Genomic DNA, 23,968 nt, shown 5'->3' with positions numbered 1-23,968 from the left:
CAGAGGCAGCAGCGATGGAGCCATATGGTATGCTGGGCAGCTGCACCCAAAACTGCTTGGCCGTCCCGAGGGGGCAGGGTTGCTTTCTCTCCATGCCAAGAGACAGTTTCTGCCCAACGGCTGCTGCTGTTGCTCAGCCCAGATTGGCAAGCCTGGGGCACACGGGATTGGGGCTGCATGTGCTGGTCCCTGTGGCTACTGCAGGGCTGGGGGCAGCAGTGGTGGCAGCCAAAAGAAGCTGCTCCAGCCCTGCTGCATGCCCAGAGGTGACAGGACACAACACAGCTGGGTGGTGCCAAGTGAGTACAGGCACTCTTGGCAGTTTTGGAGAGGTGTTGTAGTGTGCCTGGGCTCTGGGCAGTTGTAGTGCGAGGGCTGATCAGCTCAGGAGGGCCCATGTGGGGGCTCCCATGCGCACCCCAACATCCCCACAAACCCTCCCCAAACTCCACAAACACACCCCACCACAAAAAGAAAAATCACAGACCCCACATATACCACACCCACCTATACTCTCCCCCACTTCCTCCCCCCCACATGCCTGGGGGGGTTGGGGAGCCTTACCCATACATGCACACACTTGAAGTAGTGCCTTCTGATATCTAGCCTAAATCTACCCTCTGCCAGCTTGTGACCGTTATTCCTGGTCACTCCTGGCAGTGCTCGGGGGAACAGGGACTCCCCCAATGCCTGCTGATCCCCCCTGACTAGTTTGTAACAGGCTACTAGATCCCCCCCTCAGCCTTCGCTTTTGGAGGCTGAACAGGTTCTGGTCCCGTAGCCTCTCCTCATAGGGCCTGCCCTGCTGTCCCCTGATCATGTGAGTGGCCTCCTCTGGACCCTCTCCATGCTGTCGACATCCCTCCTGAAGTGCGGCGCCCAGAACTGGACACAGTACTCCAACTGCAGCCTGACCAGTGCCGCATAGAGGGGGGGGGGATCACCTCCTTGGACCTGCTTGTGATGCACCTCTGGATGCATGACAAGGTGCAATTAGCCTTCCTGACTGCCTCCCCACACTGCCGGTCCATGTTCATCTTGGAGTCAATGATGACTCCAAGATCCTTTTCCGTCTCTGTGCTGACAAGAGGGGAGTTCCCCAACCTCTAGGTATGGTGCTAGTTGTTCCTCCCCAGGTGCATAACTTTGCACTTGTCTGTGTTGAATCCCATCCTATTCTCATCCGCCCACCCTTGTAACCTGTCTAGGTCTGATTGTAGCCTGTTGTTTCCTTCTAGTGTGCCCACATCCCCCCACATCTTAGTGTCATCAGCAAATTTGAAAAGGATGCTTTTTACCCCCTCGTCCAAGTCACTGATGAAGATGTTGAACAGTGTGGGCCCGAGGACCGAGCCCTGTGGGACCCCACTGCCCACGTCCTTCCAGGTTGAGAAGGACCCATCCACCACCACCCTCTGGGTGCGGCCCTCCAGCCAGTTGGCGACCCATTTGACTGTGTGGGTGTCGACACCACAGCCCCCCAGTTTCTTAATGAGAATGGGGTGAGAGACAGTGTCGAAAGCCTTCCGGAAGTCCAGGAAGACTATGTCCACTGCTACCCCTGCATCTAATGATCTGGTGATCTGATCGTAAAAGAAAGGCCACCAGGTTGGTCTGACAGGACCTGCCACTGATGAACCCGTGTTGGTTGTCCCTAAGCATGCAGTCCCCAGCTGGCCGCTCGTGGATGTGTGCCAGCATAATTTTCTCAAACAGCTTGCCTAGGATCGAGGTAAGACTAACTGGCCAATAGTTTCCCAGGTCCTCCTTCTTCCCTTTTTTGAAGATGGGAACCACGTTGGCCCTCTTCCTGTCCTCCGGCACCACACCAGAGCACCACGAGTGCTCATAAAGCTGTGCCAGGGGTCCTGCAATGACCTCGACCAATTCCTTTAGTACTCTAGGGTGGAGATCGTCCGGACCGGCTGACTTGAATACGTCCAACCCCTCCAGAAGCTTCCTAACTAGTTCCTCACTAACCCTTGGCCCAGATGTGCCTTCCCTGGGGCCTGAGGGGGCCCCTGCAGGGAGATGGCTGTTCCGGTCCCTACTTAGGAAGACGGAGGCAAAGAAATCGTTAAACAAATTACCTTTGTCATCTGGTGTGGCGACCAAATTTCCCAACGCATCCTGCAAGGGCCCCACATTACCCGGAACCTTCTTTTTACCCCCTATGTGTTTAAAGAAGGACTTCTTATTGTCCTTAACCTGGGAAGCTAGACCTAATTCCATCTTTGCCTTGGCCTTCCTGACTACCCCCCTGCATCCCCGAGTGACTGCAGTATAGTCATCCCTGGTGATGCCCCCTTCTTTCCATTGGGTGTACACCTCCCTTTTAGCAAGGAGACGTTCCCATTGTAACGCTTAGACTTGACATGAGTTTTGCATTCAAGTATTTGGGGTACCATTCTCCCCAAACCCCTGCACCAATCTTCTTGAAACTTGGCAGGTTTCATCCACTCTGCAGAATCTAGCAACTCTTAAAATTCTATCCATATCATACAAAAAACAACAAAGTTACAGATATTTTATTGTTTCCCCTATGGCCGGATCTCCAAGGTGTCTCCAAAGCACTTTGGGAGGTCCGAACCACTTCGGGAAGCTGAATGAGGCCAGTGCTTCGACCCGGATGTGCTGTTTCGGACCCCGAAGTGTCCAAAGCTTCTCTGGATCTGAAGCTCTGTCCGAAGCCTCACACAGCCCTACTTGCTGCCTGTCCATTTGTCCCCCTCTCCCCCACCCAGTGAATTTGTAGACGGACACAGGATCACCTCTCAGCCTTCTCTTGCGGAGACTGAAGAGATTCATGTCCCTAAGTCTCTCCTTGTAGGGCCTTACCTGCAGGCCCCTAACCATATGAGTGGCTCTCCTCTGGACCCTCTCCAGGTTATCCACATCTCTCTTGAAGTATGGTGCCCAAAACTGGATGTAATACTCCAGCTGCAGCCTCACCAGTGCCTCATAGAGGGGAAGTATCACCACCCTGGACCTGTTTGTGATGCACCTACTAATGCATGATAAAGTGCAGTTAGTGTTACTGATCACAATCACTTCATCACATTGATGACTCATGTTCATCTTGGAGTCAACTATAACTCTGAGATCCCTTTCTGTTACAGTGCTGCTGAGAGGGTCATCCCCCAGCTTGTAAGTATTCCTTCTCCCTAGGTGCAACACTTTGCATTTGTCCTTTTTGAACTGTATCCTATTCTGTTCTGCCCACCTCCAACCTGTCTAGATCCACCTGGATTCATTCCCTGCCCACTAATTTGTTTACCCCATAACTTGGTGTCATCCGGGAATTTGGACAGAGTGCTCTCCACACCCTCATCCAGGTCACTGATGAAGACATTGAACAGCACTGGTCTAAAGACCAAACCTTGGGTAACCCCACTGCTCACATCTTCGCAGGTCGATGCCGATCCATCCATTACCACTCTCTGAGTTGCGTCCCATTAGTCAATTTGCCACCCACCTGACCGTGTAATCATCTACATCAGAGCCGCTCAATTTATTTATGAGAATAGGATGAGATACCTTATTGAAGGCTTTCTTAAAATCCAGGTAGATGACATATACCTCGTCCCCTGCATCTAAGCATTTTGTGACCGTGTCATAAAGTTGTCTACAAAGGACCAACTCACGGGATCATAATAAATTCTAGTTTATTGGGCAGGATGTGAAGTTACCAATAAAATCATAAATGCAAACTTTGAGTTATGGGTGGTACTGGTCACCATAGTGCATACGCACACACATGCACTCATTCAAATCTATGTAGTATATTGTATAGTAGCTGCTGTAATGATTGTGAGAGTATATCTACCTATCTGAGGCTCTGGAGTCTGCTGTCGATGGTCAGCTTCCTTCAAAGTGATGTCCAGAAGGGGGTCACCTGCTTGTCTTTCTGTCTCGGTAGGCCAGGTGCTGAATGAGAGGGTGCCTGCTTCACTGCAGGATTACAGGAATAATCCATAGGGTAAGTGCTCAGTTCCAGAAATCAGTTCTTTAGCTTGATTAGCTTAAAATGGAGTTCCTTTGGCTAGGCTATTGTCTACTGCTGATCATCATTCACTCGCATTCACTCAACAGATTTTATCACTTTACAATTACAATTTCAATGCAATTTTAACGATGGTCTAGGGTGTAACTTCATTCTACAGGTAGTACATTCCTTAAGAGTTTAAAAGTATAAAATATAAAATACAAAATGCCATGGTAAAGATGAGACAGGTGAAATATGAAAATACACTGTGAGAAATATGTGCAATGTGAGGTAGTGAGGATCAAAGGCTACTGGGGTCAGTAAGTGAATTAGGTTCGCACAGAATATATTTGCAGTCTTTGCCGTGGATATTTTAGTTCTTTTGTTTTCTTTAGTGACACTGAGCTTAACTGATATGTAGATGTAGTTTCTAGGTTTCTCCTACAGAAAGCCACTTTAGCTTTCTGGCTTGCCCTGAGCCTTGCCACACCCGTGTAGTGAAGGAGAAGAAATGTGCAAAAGGGGGGGTGGGTGCAGGCAACAAGGGGCTTCTGTTATATCCAAGTCCAGAAGGGAAATGAACAAAGGGGGCTTTCTGCTACAATAAAAAGAAACAAAGTCAGGCAAGATCTACCTGCTACAACCCCATGCTGGTTGCCATTCAGTATTATTTTTTCCCATTGGACTCCCACAAATGTGATCCTTAATAATGTTTTCAAAGGTTTTCCCAAGGATAGAAGTGAGGGTAACTGGCCTATAGCTACCCAGATCCTCCTTCCTCCCCTTCTTGAAAGTGGGGACCACATTTGCCCTTTTCCAATCCTCTGGGACCTGACCTGAGCACCAGGAGTTCTCAAACAACCACAACAGTGGTTGTGCTGTGACACTGGCCAATTCTTTCAGCACCCTTGGATGAAGATTGTCTGGGCCTGATGACTTAAACACATCCAGCCCCTCCAAGTGTCCCTTCACTATGTCAGCACTAACTGTTGGTGGGCTGGTTTCACTCCTGTGATCATCTGTAATCCAGTGGGGAGGTTTGTCCTGATCCGTGTTCAGGAATACGGAAGCAAAAAACTCATTGAAGACCCTCATATCTGTCACCAATTGCCCTAGTCTGCCCTGTACGGGTCCTGTGTTACCCTACGCCTTCTTTTTGCTTCCTGTATACCTGTAGAAGGACTTTTTGTTTTCTTTAATTTTTGTTGCCAGCAGCCTAAGTTCCATTGGAGCTTTGGCCTTTCTAACTGACTCCGTGCAAGCGTGAGCCAAGTAAGTATACTCCTTGGTAATTACCTGCTGCTTCCACAGCCTGGATGCCTCTTTTTTTGCCCCTGGGCTTTCTTGGATTTACCTGTTCAGCCAAGAGAGTTTCTTGGCCCCTTTGTCCCCTTTCATGTGCAGTTGTCCCCTGTGCCCAAAGGATCTCTCCACCCTTCCACCCTTCCTGGACTCCCATGTCACCAACACCCCAATCATCAGTGCCTTGCTAACTAGTCTCCTGATCGTATTGAAGTTGGCCTTTCTGAAGTCTAGCACTTCTGCTCTACTGGTTATCTTTCCCACCTTTCACTGGATAGTAAATTTAGTCGGTTGGTGGCCAATGTTCCCTCTAAGGAGTAGCGGTCCATGAGCACACCACTTTGGTCCATGAGCACATTGTTTCAGTCCGTGAGTACGCTGCTTCAGTCCCGTCTCCCCCTTTCGGCACGGTCCACTGCTAAGTGTCCAGATGGGAGCGGGTAGGGTTCGGCCACCACCCTTCTCCATGCTAACTGCTGCCCAGAGCAGCATAGTGGAGTGCTGTGGCCCAGCCGTGGGCCAGACCCAGTCAATTGATAGAACTGAAAGGGAGGCACCAGGGCCGGCGTGGGACACTTACCAAAGATAATCTTCTCACTCCTCAGACAGGGCAGGCAGCGGCTTCTCCCTGAAGTGAGGCAAGGCACGTATGGGGGCTGGGGGCTGATGCAGGCTCTGCCGGCTCTGGGGAACTGCTCCATGGGCTCCACCAGCTCCAGGGAACTGCTCCACTCCCCAGCCCTGTTGCCACGTGCCTCCTCACTCCCTGAGGCGATGTGGGGGTGTGAAGCAGTTCCTCAGAGCTGGTGGAGCTCATGCCAGCCCCTGTCCCCACACCCGCCTTGCCTCAGGGAGGAGCCACTGCCTGAGAAGTAAGGAGCTTACCTTCAGTAAGTGTTTCACACCAGCTCCGGTGCCTCCATCGCACTCTGCGCCCAGCTCCACTCTAAAAAGTTGGTGCGCAGCAAGATATTTAATTGTGCATGGCCACGCACACGCGCACCTTAAAGGGAAACTTGTTGGTGGTCACTATCCCCTAGGTTACCTTGTATCTGCAGATCCCCCACCAGATCATCCCTTGTAGCCAATACAAAGTCTAGCAAGGTGTTTCCCCTAGTGGGACTGTATACCTCCTGAAGTTCTTCTACGTCCAGTCTCTCCCGACCCTGAGCTTTTAAAGTTCCTTTCTTGATCTCTAGCTCCAGATTCCCTTCCAAGGAACCGACAACTTGCTTGTTCACACTCTCTTCTCTGTCTTTATTCTCATCTCATTCAGCTTCCTTCCAGGTTCCTGACTGTAGGCATCTCATCTTCATTTATGTATCAAAGAAGCAATTTAGGACAGCTGATGCTAAATATCCATCTTGGCTCCTGCCCCTTAGCACTGACCCTTTATTCTTTGTACACAGGCTCATGAGAGAAACTGAGTCACACAACATTAATACCATGAACACAATTGACACAGAGATTACAGCAAAACCCATAGTCCTTCACAAGAGCCCCATTGGATCTGGCCTGTGGAATATGGTCTTTGCAAGCAGGGTCTTAATACATGCTACATTACAACTGGATGGTAAAAAGAATCAGCAGCCAGGTGCTATCATTGGCCTGCCTTGGTCCCAAGTCAGGCCATTCCAGCCTGTTGCTGGAAAACCTTTCCAACTCTGATCTAAAGGTATATTCTAATTGACCGGTTGAACCTTTTGAATGACATCATAGGCAAATAGTTGTCCCCAGCTGACATAAAGAGGAGTTTTGAGAAGGAGGGCAAATGAAAGTGGATGAACTTTCAGTAAAATTAAACTCCTGTTATGTTTTCATAGCAATTCTGGACTTTTCCTCACAAGTAAAAATAAAAATTGCTGTTGTTTACTTAAGCTTGCCCTTCATTTAGAAAATGAGTAAAAGTAAGAATAATCAAGAAATTAGGGCAAGGTTCCTCTTTTGGCATTTTCTGCACATTTTAGAAACAGTGTTTATGGCTGGATGTTTATATTTAAGCTTGAGTTAAAAGAGCAGTAAGATTTTCCAGTAAAATTTCTGATTGCAGAACTTCAAGCAGGACTGGCAGTGGGATGGGCTCTGGCTTTGATGTTCTTCTTTGTGGGGTGTTGAAAGGGTTGGATAAAATATAAGAGAAAAAAATATTAATGTTTTTAAAAAGTCTGTGATCTATCCAAGTACAAAACATTTGACATATCCTGCCCATATTCATGACTGGGCCAAATTATCAGCTCAAGGATATGAAGTGCTATTTTTAAGCACCGCACACTCACAAAAGGGGAACCTTCCAATTTAAATGTTTGTAAATGAATATGTACATCGATCTGTGCACCTCACAGATGCATGCATCTTTAATGAGAAAACAAAAGCGGGTAGGGGCAGGGAACAGACAATCAAATAGTACTTCCAGTGTTTCAAATTGAAAAGGAAACTTCTGGAGAGTAGTTCCATGGCATTAATCAATGAGTTTATGGTTTGGAAGACTGGGATGTCGTAGCAAATTAGAAAATGTAAGACAATACCATCTTGAAGGAAAGGGAAAATATGAATCCTGGTAGTTAGTATGTAGTAAGCCTCACTTAAGCCTAGGATAATGTAACCAGAAGCTGTAAGCAATGAATGCACATGGAACCAGATATACACAATATAATGCAACAGACTTTCTGTCCATATTGGTCACTTCTGTGATGACCACAACATACCTCAAGTAGAGAAATTTTGCAATTTTTATTACCAGTTCAGCTTCACATTGGAAGCCCAGTAAACCTGACTGTTGGCTGACAATTATTTTCACCATGGGTAGAACTACTTAAAGCAGAAAGAGTTAAATGAGATCATAGAATCATAGAGATGGAAGAGTGCAGAAAAAGCTGTTGGTAACCAACAGCTCCCCTCTGCTTAGAGCTAAGAATATTCATACCACAATTATAGCTGAAAGAATATTGACAAAGCTATAGGCAAAGCCAAGAAATCATCTGGCAATGAGGTCACTCTCTGCTTTGGGTGTCACTTTAATCCTATTTTAAGTCTAAAAGACCCTAAATATATTGTTGTACTTAAATAGGAACTAGAACATTCCCTTTACTATGATCTAGCTCAGTTTTAGTAGTGTTTGTCTTGTGAAGTCTCACTTTGTCACACAAATTGAAAACTGATGTAAGTATAATCAGAACATAGAGGAGGTAGCTGGGGGTGTCTAAGGTTGAGTTTTTATTAACTTCTCCCTTGAACAGCAGATAGAGGATGCAAAAAGATCATCAAGGACCAATTCTTATCCCCTGTTATATACATGTGCTAGATCCCAAAAACAACAGAGCTGCTGTAATTCTGTGTAGAGGAGATAAGCCACAGAGGTGGAACCTTTCACCTCTGCATGCTGTTTAGCATGTTTTGTAACAGCATGTAGTAGAGAGATAATTGGGAGGGAGGGTGTCATGTAGGAGATGGGCTAGAAGAGGGGCAAACCCATTGCTTCTGAGATCTATGGGCTAGGACATACTTTTGCCATGTAATGGAAAAAGAGAAAACCTGGGAAGGGAAACCTTGTGTTGTAGCCACCATTATAGACTTTGTCTATCCATGGTGAATGCTGCAGCACCAGGTGACACCACAAAGTGATGCTCAAGTTAGCTCTGTGCTCCCTACTCGAGACCTGGAAGTAGAATAGCTACATTCTCAAAAGAGCTAATTAGCCAAGGTTCAGTGCTGCACTAATACATTTATACTGCTTGTGGTTACAGAGCTAGTGTAGCAGGAGTGGGCAATTATTTGGGCTGGAGGGCCACTTTGGCAGTTTTGCTAAGCAGTCATGGGCCAAGTCAGCACTGTTCTCCCCTCCCCGCTCTCCCCCACAGCCTACAACAGCTCACTGAAACTCCCTCAGTTGTTCTGCCCTGCATTTGGCTGGGTGGATGGGACTGGACTGTAGGTGGACAGAGAGTGGCATCTGGGAGTGAAACAGGTGGCCAGGGATGGGATCGGATCGTGGGGCTGTGACAGCATGGGGCCAGGGCCAGGGCCTGGGGCAGAGCCATGATCTGCTCCCTGCACTCCCCTGTGATGGATGCCAGTTCCATAGGGAGGGATATGTGGGCAGTAGATTGTGGCTCTGCCCCAATCCCCAGCTCTGTGCTGTCATCACTCCAGTCTTAATCCCAGCTCTGGTGCTACTCCCAGACACTGCTCTCCACCTGCCTGCAGCCCCAGCCCATCTTCCCAACAGAGCATGCCTGCCCTTATGGGTATCACCAGGCCAATCTCCATGGAAACCCCACCCCCATGCTCTGTCCAGTGTTCCTGTGGCAGGGCACGATTTGTGCCTGCCACTTTAAGACCCGGGGCCAAGCAGCCAGCAAGTGCTTAATTGCGGCAGACATTTTAGAGCTCTGGCTGCTCATATAAACAGGGCATTTTGCTGCTGGCTGGAGTTGCAGCAGTGTCACTTGGCTGTGAGACTTCATGAAACACTCTGTAGGTAAGGGAGGAGCTGTAGGGGATAGTCAGGAGGCTCCTGGTCCTGGGCATGACCTAAAATTGCACCCAGCTGGGAGTGGGTGGCCTAGTGGGGCTCTCAGGGGTGTAGGAGCCCCCAGGAAATGTCAGGCCAGTTACTGCCCTGGTGAAAGGCAGGTTGAGGTGCTTTAACCCCAGCTCCCACAGCTGGGTGGGTTACCCCCTTGTAGGGTCTGAAAGGTGGACCCCAGTGAGAGTGGGGTCATAGACTCAGAAACCTGTCTTGACATCCCCTGACTAGTCAGTTCTGGGGCCAGGACTGGAAGGGTCAAAGGGCTAGGGGACCCACTGAGGGATGCCCAGAGCTGAGGGCCTGGGGTTCCGACTGGGCTGGAGGTGGGGTCAGGGCCAATGTAGCCAAAGGTCCTGGGGGGACCACACCCATAAGGGAGAAGCAGATCAGGGAGCTATGCAGCCTAGAATGAAGGTGGAGTAGGCTGCTTGAATGGAGGGATCAAGGTGGGGTTCAAATAGTAGGATTGTGGGGCCAGTGAAGTTGACAACAGAGGATGCAATCTGCAAAGCATGGGCTGTGGTGTAGGGGAGGTATGAAGCCACAGATAGCGCCCCCTAGCATCAGGGCAAGAAATGGGCAGCCTTCTGCTTAATTAACAACTATTAATTAACAACAAGGCGTGGCAGGTGAGAAGATGGGTGGCTGGCCCAGAGCAGGTGGGCAGGTCACAGGGAAATCAGCCCAGAGCAGGCTCCCTGTTACAGTTCCCAACAGTGTGTTCCGGTCATCTAGGTGAAGGTGCCTGAGTAGCAGGGCCAGATCTGGCAGTGGTGAAGACTGCCAGTGGCAGCTGGAAGGAGACAAAGCTGTGGCTTCTGCCAGGAAGCAAGTCCAGCTGCTGTAGTACCATGTCCTAGGCTGCCCCCCACACCTGGGTTGGGTGAGGCTGAGGGACCCACTATGGCTGGATAAAATCTCTTGGCTGGCTGAATCTGGCCCACAGCATGTATTTTTTTCTCACCCCTGTAGTATAGGGTACCTCTGCACAGTGCTGTCTTACGCCTTTTAGATGTGCTTTCAGGCCCTTTGTGTCTTAAACAGTAACTCACTAACTGTTTGTGCAATTAATGGTACAATAAAACAGGGAATAAGCTACAAAGTTATAACACAAAATATGTGTAATAACTTTGTGGTTGGTTCCCATCATGCCTTTAGTTGAATGTTTGGCCAGTGATGATCAGCTGATTAGTACTTCCAGCCTCAGGAGTGCAATGGAGCTTTGAAGGGCTCCCATCTATTCCCATGGCTGTCAGCACAAGCCAGCTGATTCTCATTTCCAGCCTTGAGAGTGCACTGCTGCACCCCCGAGACCGGGAGCACTGATCAGCTGACCAGCACTCCAAGCCATGACTGTCCTGGGATTGCACTGAAGTCTTGAACGGCTCTGGTGTGCCTCTGAGGTGGGAATCTGATCAGCTTAGTGGTGCTCTCAGCCACAGGTACACTGGGCACCCAGCTTGCTGTAATATAGGGTATGACTTGAAATCTGATCTCTGATCCCACAACTGCAGCTTCTGCCACACACATGTGGCATGGCAGGACATGCGATTGTTGGGATGGCATATCAGATTCTCTTGCACCTTTTAACAGAATGTCTCTCAGTGGCCTTAGAGGTTGTCACAGGTTTCCCAGGGGAACATTTCCTTGGGCCCCCCCAAGTTTTACTCAGTGTCTTGGAGAACCCCAAGAAGCCAGCCTAGATCTAGCTTCTAGAGAAGATAAGGCTGTGGCTCCTTTGACTCCAAGATCTGACCCTTTGATAAGTGTCCCACCCTGGTTGTCCATGGCCTCATTCAGGGCCTTGCTACATGTTGTACTTTGAGCTGCTCAAATGTTGATGGTGTTAATGACAGCTTCAGTTTGGAGCAGTCCCACCTTAAGGCTAAAAACCTTAAGGCTAAAAACCTCTTCTTGCCGTCCTCCAACTGCACAGCTGTGACTTGCCACTAGAGTGAGAGTTATGGGATGAGGCTGAGTAACAAAATGGGAGGTGGAAAGGAAATGCAGGGTAGGGAAGGGTACTGAAATAAAGAAAATCAGCCACTGCAGGATAAAATAAAGAGGACGTAAACTAAAGAATGTCTTGTGTTTGGGTTTGGAGTGTAGGGGTACTAGGCATGCTTCCCAGGATGACTGGGAAGTGGGAGCTGTCAAGGAAGGTACTTTTGGGGGAACTACTGCTCCTGCTCTTGGCAAAAAGTCCCAGCTCATGGGGACATGACCTGGCTCCCTACTTTGCCACCTTTCAAACCCTGGACTCAGCTGTTTGCATGCCCTGGACTTGGCTGTTTGCATGGGGTTGCAGCCCTGAGGATGGGAAGAGTTTGCTTGGTGCCAGAACCACCCCATGGGTAGAGTTCAGGGACAGATAGACACGTGATTTCTACGTCACCATAGTGTGCCATACGGCAATGTAGCACATTGCCACATTGCTGTAGGGCAATGTGTATCCATGCCCTATGAGTCTGTCTGTGTAAAGAGCTATTTCTTTTCACTATCCTTCTCTTTAGTGGCTTGCTGGAAACAGAAAAAGCAGGGAATCTCTTCAGGTGTCGTTTGTGTTGGCTCTGGATTTAGGACCCAGATGCCTTGTTCCAAGGGAGACCCACCCACACCCTCAGACCAACTACCATCTTTCCATTTGATAATAGGCAAATTTATTGATACAATGTAAGTGTTAACAGAAAAGAAACAAAACAAACAATCAACCAATTCTATATAATACAAACAATTCTGCTAATTCCAGGTCTATCATCAGAATCAAGAAATGTCTGGCCAGGACACAGGCTTCACTCTGAAGGCTCTCTCTTAGGTGTCAGATGTCAGCAGCCTAGAGGTGAAATGCTGAGGACCTCTTCTTCCCCCTGCCCCCCATGGGGATGGATGAGATGGGCTGGTGGCATGCCCTCTCTCCATGCTGGCCTCGGGGCCCCTCCCAGAGAACAGGAATGGGGACCCCTCTCACAGACCCTCTCGGGACCAGGATGGGGAGGATGAGGACAGGGAGGAGGAGAAGGACCCTTTGTTGCTCTCAAGTCTCTGCTTTTGTATTCTGCTTCCGTCCTGGTGACTCCTGATGGCAACCCTCACCTCTGACTTGCTGATTGATCTTTCTGTGATCATCATGCTGTCCACATTCTGTTTCATCAGTATATTCCAAGTTCATCGCATGCACACCCTTCCCTTTGGTCTTGCGAGCTGGTGCCACCTTATTTCATGTCATGGAACAATGTGGTACATGCCCCCAGTTTCTCAGACTGTGTGTTCTTGCTTGTTAGACAACCTGTCTGCTTTTGAAGGCTGAGAAAACTGTGAGACACCCCGGCTTTTAGAAAGCAATTAACCCCTGCCACCCATTCCTGAACTCTGTGTGTGTCTGTCTGTGAATTCCCAAAAGCTCCTTTAAATACCATTTTCAAGCTATCAGTTTGGAGTCTACTTGAAGTGTCGAGGTAAGCAAATTTCAGGGGTGTAGTCGTGTTGATCTAAGGACAAAGGCAGACAAGACTCTTTGGGTAAATGTGATATCTTTTAATAGACCAACTAAATAGTTGGAAAAATTGTTCTTTGCAAGCTTTGGGAGGCAAACACCATTCTTCATGCACAGGAAGAGTCTGCTGTTGTTTTGTGTTCTCCTGGGTGGAATAAAAATCAATGTGCAAAATGCAGGTGTGTGAAAATGCAAATGTGGCAGTGAGGATCAGAGGCCATGGGAGACTATAGGTGTGAGGCTGCGGATTGGGGGGAATGTTGACCTGATGATAGAATGTAGCTTCTAAAATGTAGGCAGGTTATCTAGGTTTAGTGGATAGCAGGCAGGTTATAATGTGCCATAAATACAATGTTTCTATTTAGTCTGGAACTTTTTTTTTTATATCTAGTAGATTTATGAAGTGAAGTTCAAAGGCTTATCTATAAAATGTGTTTTGTAAATTCCCATTGAGGATTAGAACTGAGAAACTGGGGAGGGAGTGCTTGTCTTGTGAGAAGTGTGCACCCAGAGGTAATTGGGTATTTTTGTCTTTATAGTAGTTTCATAGTTTCTAGGGTCGGAAGGGACCTGAGTAGATCATCTAGTCTGACCCCCTGCCATGGCAGGAAAGAGTACTGGGTTCAAACGACCCCAGCAAGGTGTTCATCTAGCCTCCTCTTAAAAATCCCCAGGGTAGGAGCCTACACCACTTCCCCTGGAAGCCGGTTCCAGATCCTAGCCGCCCTGACCGTGAAGTAGCGCCTCCTGATATCTAGCCTAAATCTACCCTCCGCCAGCTTGTGACCGTTATTCCTGGTCACTCCTGGCAGTGCTCGGAGGAACAGGGACTCCCCCAATGCCTGCTGGTCCCCTCTGACTAGTTTATAACAGGCCACTAGATCCCCCCTCAGCCTTCTCTTTTGGAGGCTGAACAGGTTCAGGTCCTGTAGCCTCTCCTCATAGGGCCTGCCCTGCTGTCCCCTGATCATGTGAGTGGCCTCCTCTGGACCCTCGCCATGCTGTCCACATCCCTCCTGAAGTGCGGCGCCCAGAACTGGACGCAGTACTCCAACTGTGGCCTGACCAGTGCCACATAGAAGGGGAGAATCACCTCCTTGGACCTGTTCGAGATGCATCTGTGGATGCATGACAAGGTACAGTTGGACTTCCTGTCTACACCCCCACACTGCCGGCCCATGTTCATCTTGGAGTCAATGATGACTCCAAGATCCTTTTCCCCCTCTGTGCTGACAAGAGTTCCCCAACCTACAGGTATGGTGCCGGTTGTTCCTCCCCAGGTGCATCACTTTGCACTTGTCTGTGTTGAATCCCATCCTATGCTCATCCGCCCACCCTTGTAACCTGTCTAGGTCCTATTGTAGTCTGTTGCTTCCTTCTAGTGTGCCCACATCCCCCCACATCTTAGTGTCATCAGCAAATTTGAACAGGGTGCTTTTCACCCCCTCATCCAAGTCACTGAAGAAGATGTTGAACAGTGCGGGCCCGAGGACCGAGGCCTGCAGAACCCCACTGCCCACATCCTTTCAGGTTGAGAAGGACCCATCCACCACCACCCTCTGGGTGTGGCCCTCCAGCCAGTTGGTGACCCATTTGACTGTGTGGGTGTTGGCACCGCAGTCCCCCAGTTTCTTGATGAGAACTGGGTGAGAGACAGTGTCGAAAGCCTTCTGGAAGTCCAGGAAGACTATGTCCACTGCTACTCCTGCATCTAATGATTTAGTGATCTGATCGTAAAAGGCCACCAGGTTGGTCTGACAGGACCTGCCACTGATGAACCTATGTTGGTTGCCCCTAAGCATGCAGTCCCCAGCTGGCCGCTCGTGGATGTGTGCCAGAATAATTTTCTCAAACAGCTTGCCTAGAATCGAGGTAAGACTAGCTGGCCTATAATTTCCCATGTTCTCCTTCTTCCCCTTTTTGAAGATGGGAACCACGTTGGCCTTCTTCCAGTCCTCCAGCACCACACCAGAGCACCACGAGTGCTCGTAAAGCTGTGCCAGGGGTCCTGCAATGACCTCGGCCAATTCCTTTAGAACTTTAAGGTGGAGATCGTCCGGACCAGCTGACTTGAATACGTCCAGTCCCTCCAGAAGTTCCCTGACTAGTTCCTCACTACCCCTTGGACCGAGGGGGGCCCAGCAGGGAGGTGACTGTTCTGGTCTCTACTTAGGAAGACGGAGGCAAAGAAATCGTTAAACAAATTAGCTTTGTCGTCTGGTGTGACGACCAAATTTCCCAACACATCCTGCAGGGGCCCCACATTACCCGGAACCTTCTTTTTACCCCCTATGTATTTAAAGAAGGACTTATTGTCCTTAATCTGGGAAGCTAACCTTAATTCCATCTCAGACTTGGCCTTCCTGACTGTCCCCCTATATCCCCGAGCGACTGCAGTATAGTCGTCCCTGGTGATGCCCCCTTCTTTCCATTGGGTGTACGCCACCCTTTTAGCAAGGAGACATTCCCGGATGCTCTTGGTGAGCCATGGAGGCTTGTATGCCCTCCTGCTCCATTTAATCCTTGTTGGGATTACCTTCCTTTGGGCTTGGAGGATCGTCTCCTTAAGGAGCGATCACTCCCCTTGGACACCTGGGTCCCCTCCCCTCTGGGACCTCAGCACTTCCCCAACTATCCTCCTTAGCTCATTGAAGTTTGCCCTCCTGAAATCTAGGGCTGCTGCCTTACTGCAGGCCTTTGCCACCTTGCGCTTGGATGGTGAATTCCAGCAGGCGATGATCACTGTCGCCCAGGTGGTCGAGCACCCGCAGTCCCTCACCAGGTCATCTCCCGTGGCCAGCACCAGGTCCAACAAGGCATTTCCCCTGGTGGGGCTGTGCACCTCCTGGGTTAGGTGGAGGTCCTGCATTCTGGCTAGGAACCTAGGTGAGCGGTCAGACCTGGCTGACTGCTCTTCCCAGCAGATGTCTGGGAAGTTCAGGTCCCCCATGACTACCACATCCTTAGACTTCACTACCTCAGTGAGCTGACTTAAGAATTCCTGGTCAAGCTCTTCCCCCTGGTTGGGAGGTCTGTAATAGACCCCCACCATTAAGTCTCTTTCCCCTCAACTGCCTTGTACTTTAACCCAAAGCACTTCAGAGTGCCCTTCCTCTGACTCCTTGCTAATTGATGAGGATGTGTATTCCTTCTTGATATAGAGTGCCACACCCCCACCTCTCCTTCCTATCCTGTCCCTCCTGTACAGCCTATAGCCCTCGACATTCACCGCCCAGTCATGCATTGAGTCCCATCACGTTTCAGTGATCCCCACTATGTCCGGGCTGGTGTCAGCTAGCAGGAGGGTGAGTTCCTCCTGCTTGTTTCCCATAATACGAGCATTTGTGTAGAGGCATTTGAGGCCTCCTGTGGATGTGTGTACTGACCCCCTTGTCCCAGTGTTGCCCTGGCCCCTGTCGCTTACCTGTTTATTTGTTTTGCTCATTGGTCTAGGCTGGGCTGTAGTTGTGGGTGTTGCTTGGTCTGGCAGTCCGATGTTTCCTCTGCGCTCAACTTCCCCTTCCCCCGACGAGCCTAGTTTAAAGCCCACCGGAGGAGGTCCGCCAACCTAGAAGAATCTTTGATAGGTTCTTGGTGTGCATTCCTTCTGGTATGTAGTTATTGTTTGGTTTCTTCTACATATTTTCCATCAGGGCATTTAGTGCACTGAATGAAATATTACACTTCTAGGAGGCGCAGGTGTAAGATCCAGGAATGGTGATGGTTCTGTTGTGGGGTGTAGTTATTGTGGGAGTGGTGGAGATGTGTTGGCAGGCTTTACATTTCTTGTTCCAGCATGGTCTGGATCCATTTGGTGTGCTTTGGGCCATAGGAAGTTTGCTTCTGGTGATAAGATTGATAAGGTTCAGTGCTCGTTTAAAGACCAGGATGGGTGGTTCTGGGAAGATCCCTTTAAGAATTGGGTTGCAGTTGTTTGAAGATTGTCTGTATAGGTTCCAGGGAAGGATGGTATGTCATAACTAATGGTGTATGATTTGTACAGATTTTCTTTTCATATTGCAGCAATCCTTCATGTAGTATCTGGGTGGCTCTTTCAAAAGTGTGATCTATCTCTCTGGACAATTTCCTCTCTAAGTGAAAGCCCTTTTGAGATTTACGACCTCAACGTTCTCCTTGGTGCAAATTTGGTATTGGAGAGCTTGCCTGTATATTACAGCTTTCTTGGTGTGTTTAGCGTGATTGCTGATTTTGTGTAAATATTTATGTTGATTGGTGGGTGTCTTGTTGGTGGTTTGTATTTTACCATTCTGGATATTGATCATAGTGTAAGCAAATTAGCTTTCTCTTGTCTGATGGCTCATTACTCACTGATAGAGGACTTAGGCTAATCCCAATTACTCTGGTTCCCAAAACAACTAACTTCTCCATTCCTGTGTACAAGCTGATGAAGGGAACTGAGGCATTCAATATTATTATAAAATTAACACATTTAATTAGAAGTATTGCAACAAAGATATTGTAACTGCAACAATCCTAACAGCTATGGTATCCATCAACAACCATGGGAAGTTATAGAGAAGTAGGACTGGAAGGACCCTCCAGAGGTCATCTAGTCCAATCCCATGCCTGAGGCATGATCATTCCTATCCAAACCGTCCAATACAACCATAATCTAAACTCTGCATAAGGCTACCCTCATCCCTGATACAACAGAGACCTAACACCCTAACCTGCCACAGGTAAAGCAGGGGAACCACAGCAAACAGCATCCTGCTTCTATAAAATATTGTCAATACGTGCCTCTCCCCTGGACGTCATGGGTGAGGATGCCTCTCGAGCCTTGCTGTGGGTTCTCAGGGCAGATGTTATTATCACCCAGAGACTTTGGGGCGGTTCCCAGAGGGCCTCACCTGCCGCAACTTTGATGGTTAGCTGGGATGAATCGGGAGGACGATGTTCGGTTCTACTCCCCGGTGCCTTCCCTTGGTCGCTTCCTCTACTCCTCTTTATGTGGGGCTCTGCCTCCCCTATACCCTGCTAACTGCCAATCATGATGTTACCCTTTGTGTTGTCAAGTGTAATGTCCAAGAGTTTCTCTAATGCTCAAGTTTGCAGGGTCGGATGGCCGCAGTTGATTGGTGCTGTTCCTTCCCCGAGTGTCCCCTGTGGCCTCTTCCTTCTGTCTAAGTATCGTACATCTTTTGCATCATCTTATTCTGTGGTGCTTCATCCCTTTTTCTTGGGCGGGGTCCTTTGTTGTTGGTCGGCTGTGCCCGCCTCAGTGTTGCTGGTTCCTTGTGGACTCCAATCTTTATCAGTGCCAGGTGATACCCACTCTGGCTCTGTGGGTGGCTCCCCTGGATCACACTGGTCATGGACCTTTTGAGGCATCTCCCTCCTGGGCTCCCTACTACGTCCCCTCTCTGTGACCACTGGTGTGGTCCAGTTCCTCCAGGCTGGTGAGGGACTTCACTTCCGGTCCCCCCCGCCCCTGCTGCTCTTCTACCGGCTCTCTTATAGTGGCCCCGGGTGTCCAGCATACCAATCACCCCCAGCGGGCATGCATAAAGCCAGCCCAGGCTGATATGGCAGCTGTCCCTGGCTCCTTCTGGTTCATCTGTTTCTTCTTTTTTGGTATGTGTGGGTTTTGTTGTTGTTGTTTGTTTTGTTTTGTTTTTCCCTCTTTCTTCACCTGCAGTGGCTCCACTTGCTGCAGTTTCATTTTCACCGCACTTGTCTCCCAGCACAGCATCCTGCTGTCTCCCAGCTCCAGCGGGTAAGTCAATTTCATACTTACATACCTACAAGAGCAAGATGACAACTCCAGTACAGACCCAAAGAATACTACTGACTTTATATACTTCATGCTCACACATAACATCTTCACTTTTAATAACCAACACTTCCTCCAGACCATGAGCACAGCTTTTGGCACCAAAATGTCCCCACAGTAGGCCAACCTTTTTATGAGCCACCTGGAAGAATTCCTCAAGGACTGCACCTTGCTATACTTAAGATATATATCAATGACTTCTTCATCATTTGGACTAAAAACCTGCAATCTCTGATGGAGTTCCATCAGAAATTCAACAATCATCACTAGGACTATGCAAAGCTTTGGTCCCTGATTCGATTCAATGGAGATTCAGTGGCTAAATCTCTGAATCCAAATCAAATCAGAGGACCCTTTTAACCTCTCCGAATTGAATTGGAACCCTCCAAATCGATTTGGAGACTTGGACATAGAGACAGCTCTAAATGTTTTTTCTACATACTTCTAGGTAGTGGGAGCTCATGAATGCTGCAATGGTGGGGCACATGGAGTGTCCCACAGAAGCACGGAGGTCTCCCCTGTGCACTTGGCAGCAGACCCAGAAGTGGACCAGAAGCACTTCTGGGTCTGCCAGGGGGGCCTCCCTGTGCCCCCCAGTTCAATGACGGGTGCCTCCTGGGTTGGGGGGGCACCCAAGGTCCCCCTGGAGCTGATTGCCAAGCTCATTCCCCAGCAAACCCATTAGTCCACTTCCAGGTTTGCCACTGAGCACATGGAGGGCCCCCCACGCTCTTGTGGGACACTCCATGTGCCCCAGTATCACAGCATTCACAAGCCATACCTGCTACCTCAAGGTATGTGTGTATTAAATAAAATTTAAAGCTGCGTCTATTTTTTAATGTCCAAATCACTGATTCTCTGAACTGCATCGACTCTTCAGATGCAGATTTGGCCAAGTCGAATCAGGAACAGTGACCCAAATCAAATCGCTGTCTCTGATTCGGGCTGAATCCAAATCAAATAGGGCCTGCTTCACACACCCCTAATCATCGCCCTTCCATCCAACTCTCTCTTAAATACTCCACCACCAACACCTCCTTTTTAGACATGATAATTAGTATCTAAAATGGTAAAATATGGGCCATGCTATACAAGAAACCTACAGACCAACATCCATATCTGCACAGAACCAGCAATCACCCTAAGCACACCAAGAAAGCTGTAATATACAACCACGCCCTCAGATACCACTGAATTTGCACTGAGGAGAACACCCATGATTGCCACCTCACAAATCTCAAAAAGGTTTCACTCAATAAGGACAGTCCTCCAGAGAGAGAGATTGGACAGTTGAAAGACCCACCTGGATACCATGTGAAGAATTCCTGTAGTACAGAATGAAAACACCCACAAATTGCACACTGCTGGTTATGACATATCACCTCTCCCTCAAACCTATATGGAAAATCCTCAAATAGTTGCAACCTATACTAGAAAAAGACCCAGTTCTTAAAGAGATCTTATCAGAACCATCCTTCCTAGCCTTCAAACCTCACTAACCTCATCACCAGAAGCAAACTTCCTATGGCCCAAAACATACCAAATGGATCCAGACCATGCCATGACAAGAAATGTAAAACCTGACAACATACCTCCACCACCTGCATAATTACCTCACCCACAACAGAACCACCAGCATTCCTGGATCTTATAGCTGCACTTCCAGAGATGTAATATCGTTCATCCAATGCACCAAATGCTTTGATGGAAAATAAGTAGAAGAGACCAAACAACAACAGCACACCAGAATGAGCACACACCAAAAAACTATAAAAGACAAGAATACTCAATTATCTGTGGGGGCATAGTTCTCACAAGAAACCCATTCTCTCTCTCTCCAATCTTTCAGTTTAGTCCCGAAAGGGAATTTACAAAACACTTTTCACAGATGAGCCTATGAACTTCACTTCATCAACCTCCTGGATAAAAAAAATATAATGAACTAAATATAGACATTGGATTTGTGATACATTATAACCTGCCTAACATCTGACTCCCCGGGTACCTCTCCACTATATTCTTTCTCCCCCACAGCCCCCTCACCCTGTCTCTCACCCACTAGCTTCTTAATTTACTTCTTCACTGAGTGCCTTTCTCAGCCCTTAACCCACCCCCCTTTCCCTCGTCTCCCTCTGTCTTGGCTTCTGCTGAAGGCATTGGTCTGCTGCAGGTTCTGGGTGCCTTCCCCTCCACCCCCCCACAATCCCCGCTGTGGCATGACTTTGTACTTTGTATATGGTGGCAGTGGAGAAGCAGCATGGGAAGTAGTAGAATGCCTGGAGCTATAAGCATTAGTGTTGTAACATTGCTAGTTGTGAAGGGGTCCCCACAGATGCCCCAGAGTGGGGGCAGAACAGAGGGAGAAGCAGTAGAAGCAGTGGTGGCAACAGTCCTCCAATACTGCAGCTCAGCTGCTGCATTGCACTGCCCCAGCAGTCACCTGGATCCATCACCCACCAGTCCCCAAGAATACCTCTGCTCCTATCCCCATACCTGTTCTGCCTCCATTGCTGGTGGAGAGGAGGAGGGAGAAAAATGTTGCTGCTCAGTGCAGCAGAAGAAGGAAGGAAAGTGCGGAGATGCATTTGCCTCTGTGTGGGTGTGTGTGGGCCTCCAGCCCCAATACAGCTCCTCCTCCTGGGGGGCAGAGGGGTGTGTGTCTTACTCTGAGCTGTATCCCCTGCTTGATCTCTCTCTCTCTTTCACACACACACACACACACACACACACACACACACACACACACACCAGTGGGACTAAGGGACACCCTGCATCTGAGGTTAAGGGGCTGCAGGAGACTTCCCTTGTGCCCCTCCCCACACAGGCCCCTGATTGGAAGGGTGCCTACATCCCCATGTGCCTGCTCGGGGTCTCAGTATCTCTCCATCCTTCCTTCCCAACTCCCTCACAGTCATAGAATCATAGAAATTGGGGTTGGAAGGGACCTCAGAAGGTCATCTAATCCAACCCCCTGCTCAAACCAGGACCAACTCCAACTAAATCATTCCAGCCAGGGCTTTGTCAAGCTGGGCCTTAAAACCTCCAAAGATGGAGATTCCACCACTTATCTATATAACCTGTTCCAGTGCTTCACCACCCTCCTAGTGAAAGAGTTTTTCCGAATATCCAACTTAAACCTCCCTTGCTGCAACTTTAAATCATTGCTCCTTGTTCTATCGTCCATCACCACTGAGAACAGTCTCCGTCCTCTTTCAAACCTCACTTCAGGTAGTTGAAAGCTGTTATTAAATCCCCTCTTAGTCTTCTCTAGACTAAATAAGTCCAGTTCCCTCAGTCTCTCCCCATAACTCATGCGCCCCAAATCCCTAACCATTTTCATTGTCCTCCCCTGGATTCTCTCCAGTTTGCCCTGCAATGTGGGGCTTAAAACTGGACATAGTACTATAGATATGGCTTCACCAGTGCTGAATAGAGGAATAATCACTTCCCTCAGTCTGCTGGTGATAATCCTACTAATGCAGCTCAGTATGCTGTTAGCACACTGTTCATTCATATTCAGCTTATTGGCCACTGTAACTCCCAAGTCATTTTCTGCAGAGCTGTTGCTTAGCCAATTAGTCCCAGAACTGTACATTTGAATGGGATTATTCCATCCTAATTGCAGGGTTTTGCACTTGTTCTTATTGAACCTCATGAGATTTCATTTGGGTCAAATCCTCCAATTTGTTGAGGTCTCCTGATATGACATGGCAAGTACAGGTTGCCACTATAATAAGCCTGCCCAGCCCTCACCAATAGATCTACAAGTCCTCAATGCATGGGCAGGACAAAGAAGATTTTAAAATCTCAACAATTGTGAAGATGGATGAAGGCTGCAGCAGAACAAGATCCCCAATTGTCTTGGTCTCCTTGCCACTGGACCAAGGTCCTGTTCTGTCAAGAGCTGTTTGGAAACTGATGTGCAGCAACTTCTCCACAATAAAGGACATCACATGCAGGCATCTTCCATGCCAGCACATTCCTCAAGCCCTTTGGCAACCAGCTAAGGGTGATGAGAGCAGGATTGTAAGGTTTGGAAGCCCCTAGTCCTGAACTGCTACAAAGGTGGCAGTTACAAGAAGGTCATCTAGTACTTGGACAAGACAGGAGTTTGATTTAGCAGTTGTAACTGAATGAGCAACCCTCTTCAGGATCCACTCTGCTCACCACACATGGTGATGAGGCTAGAATAGATCCCCTAAACATAGCTTGTCTAATACAGTATTCTGTATTTCTTCCTGACCAGATAACCACTTCCAGTGGGATCACCTTTACTGTGGTCGAAAATACCAGTGAAGACACACCATTATTTTTGGGACCTGGAACATAAAGACCCTCATGAACAACCCTAATAGTGAATTCCAAGAGCACTGCACTGCAATCATGGCCCAAGAACTCAAGCAACACAATATTGTTGTAGCTATACTGAGTGGGACCCAGTGACCAGGAGATGGGTAGCTCAAATAACATGGAAGTAGCCATACCTTATTCTGGAAGGGTAAACAGGAAGGAGAATGCTAACCTCACAGAGTTGGTTTTGTCATTAAGAATGAACTCATAAACCAACTCAATGAATTCCCCATTGGAATTAATGACCACCTCGTGACTCTCCATCTTAAGCTGGTAAGGAGCCAGTATGCCACCAATTGGTGGCACTCTTGATGCCACCAATGAAACCAAGGAAGAATTCTACACCAACCTTGATCAAGTCCTTTCTAATGTTATGGAGGGAGACAGACTTATTCTTCTTGATAATTTCAATGCCAAAATAGGAAGGGACTCTAACCTCAGGAGAGGAACCATCAGCAAAGGAGTAGGAAAGGTCAACTCCAATGCTATCCTCCCCTTGACCAAATGTGTAGAACA

The sequence above is a fragment of the Crocodylus siamensis genome, chromosome 14, assembly GCF_052110815.1.
Source record: "Crocodylus siamensis isolate JL-2025a chromosome 14, ASM5211081v1, whole genome shotgun sequence".
Lineage (NCBI taxonomy): Eukaryota > Metazoa > Chordata > Crocodylia > Crocodylidae > Crocodylus > Crocodylus siamensis.
The sequence above is the reverse complement of the archived record's forward strand: the minus strand, read 5'-3'. Positions refer to the sequence as shown.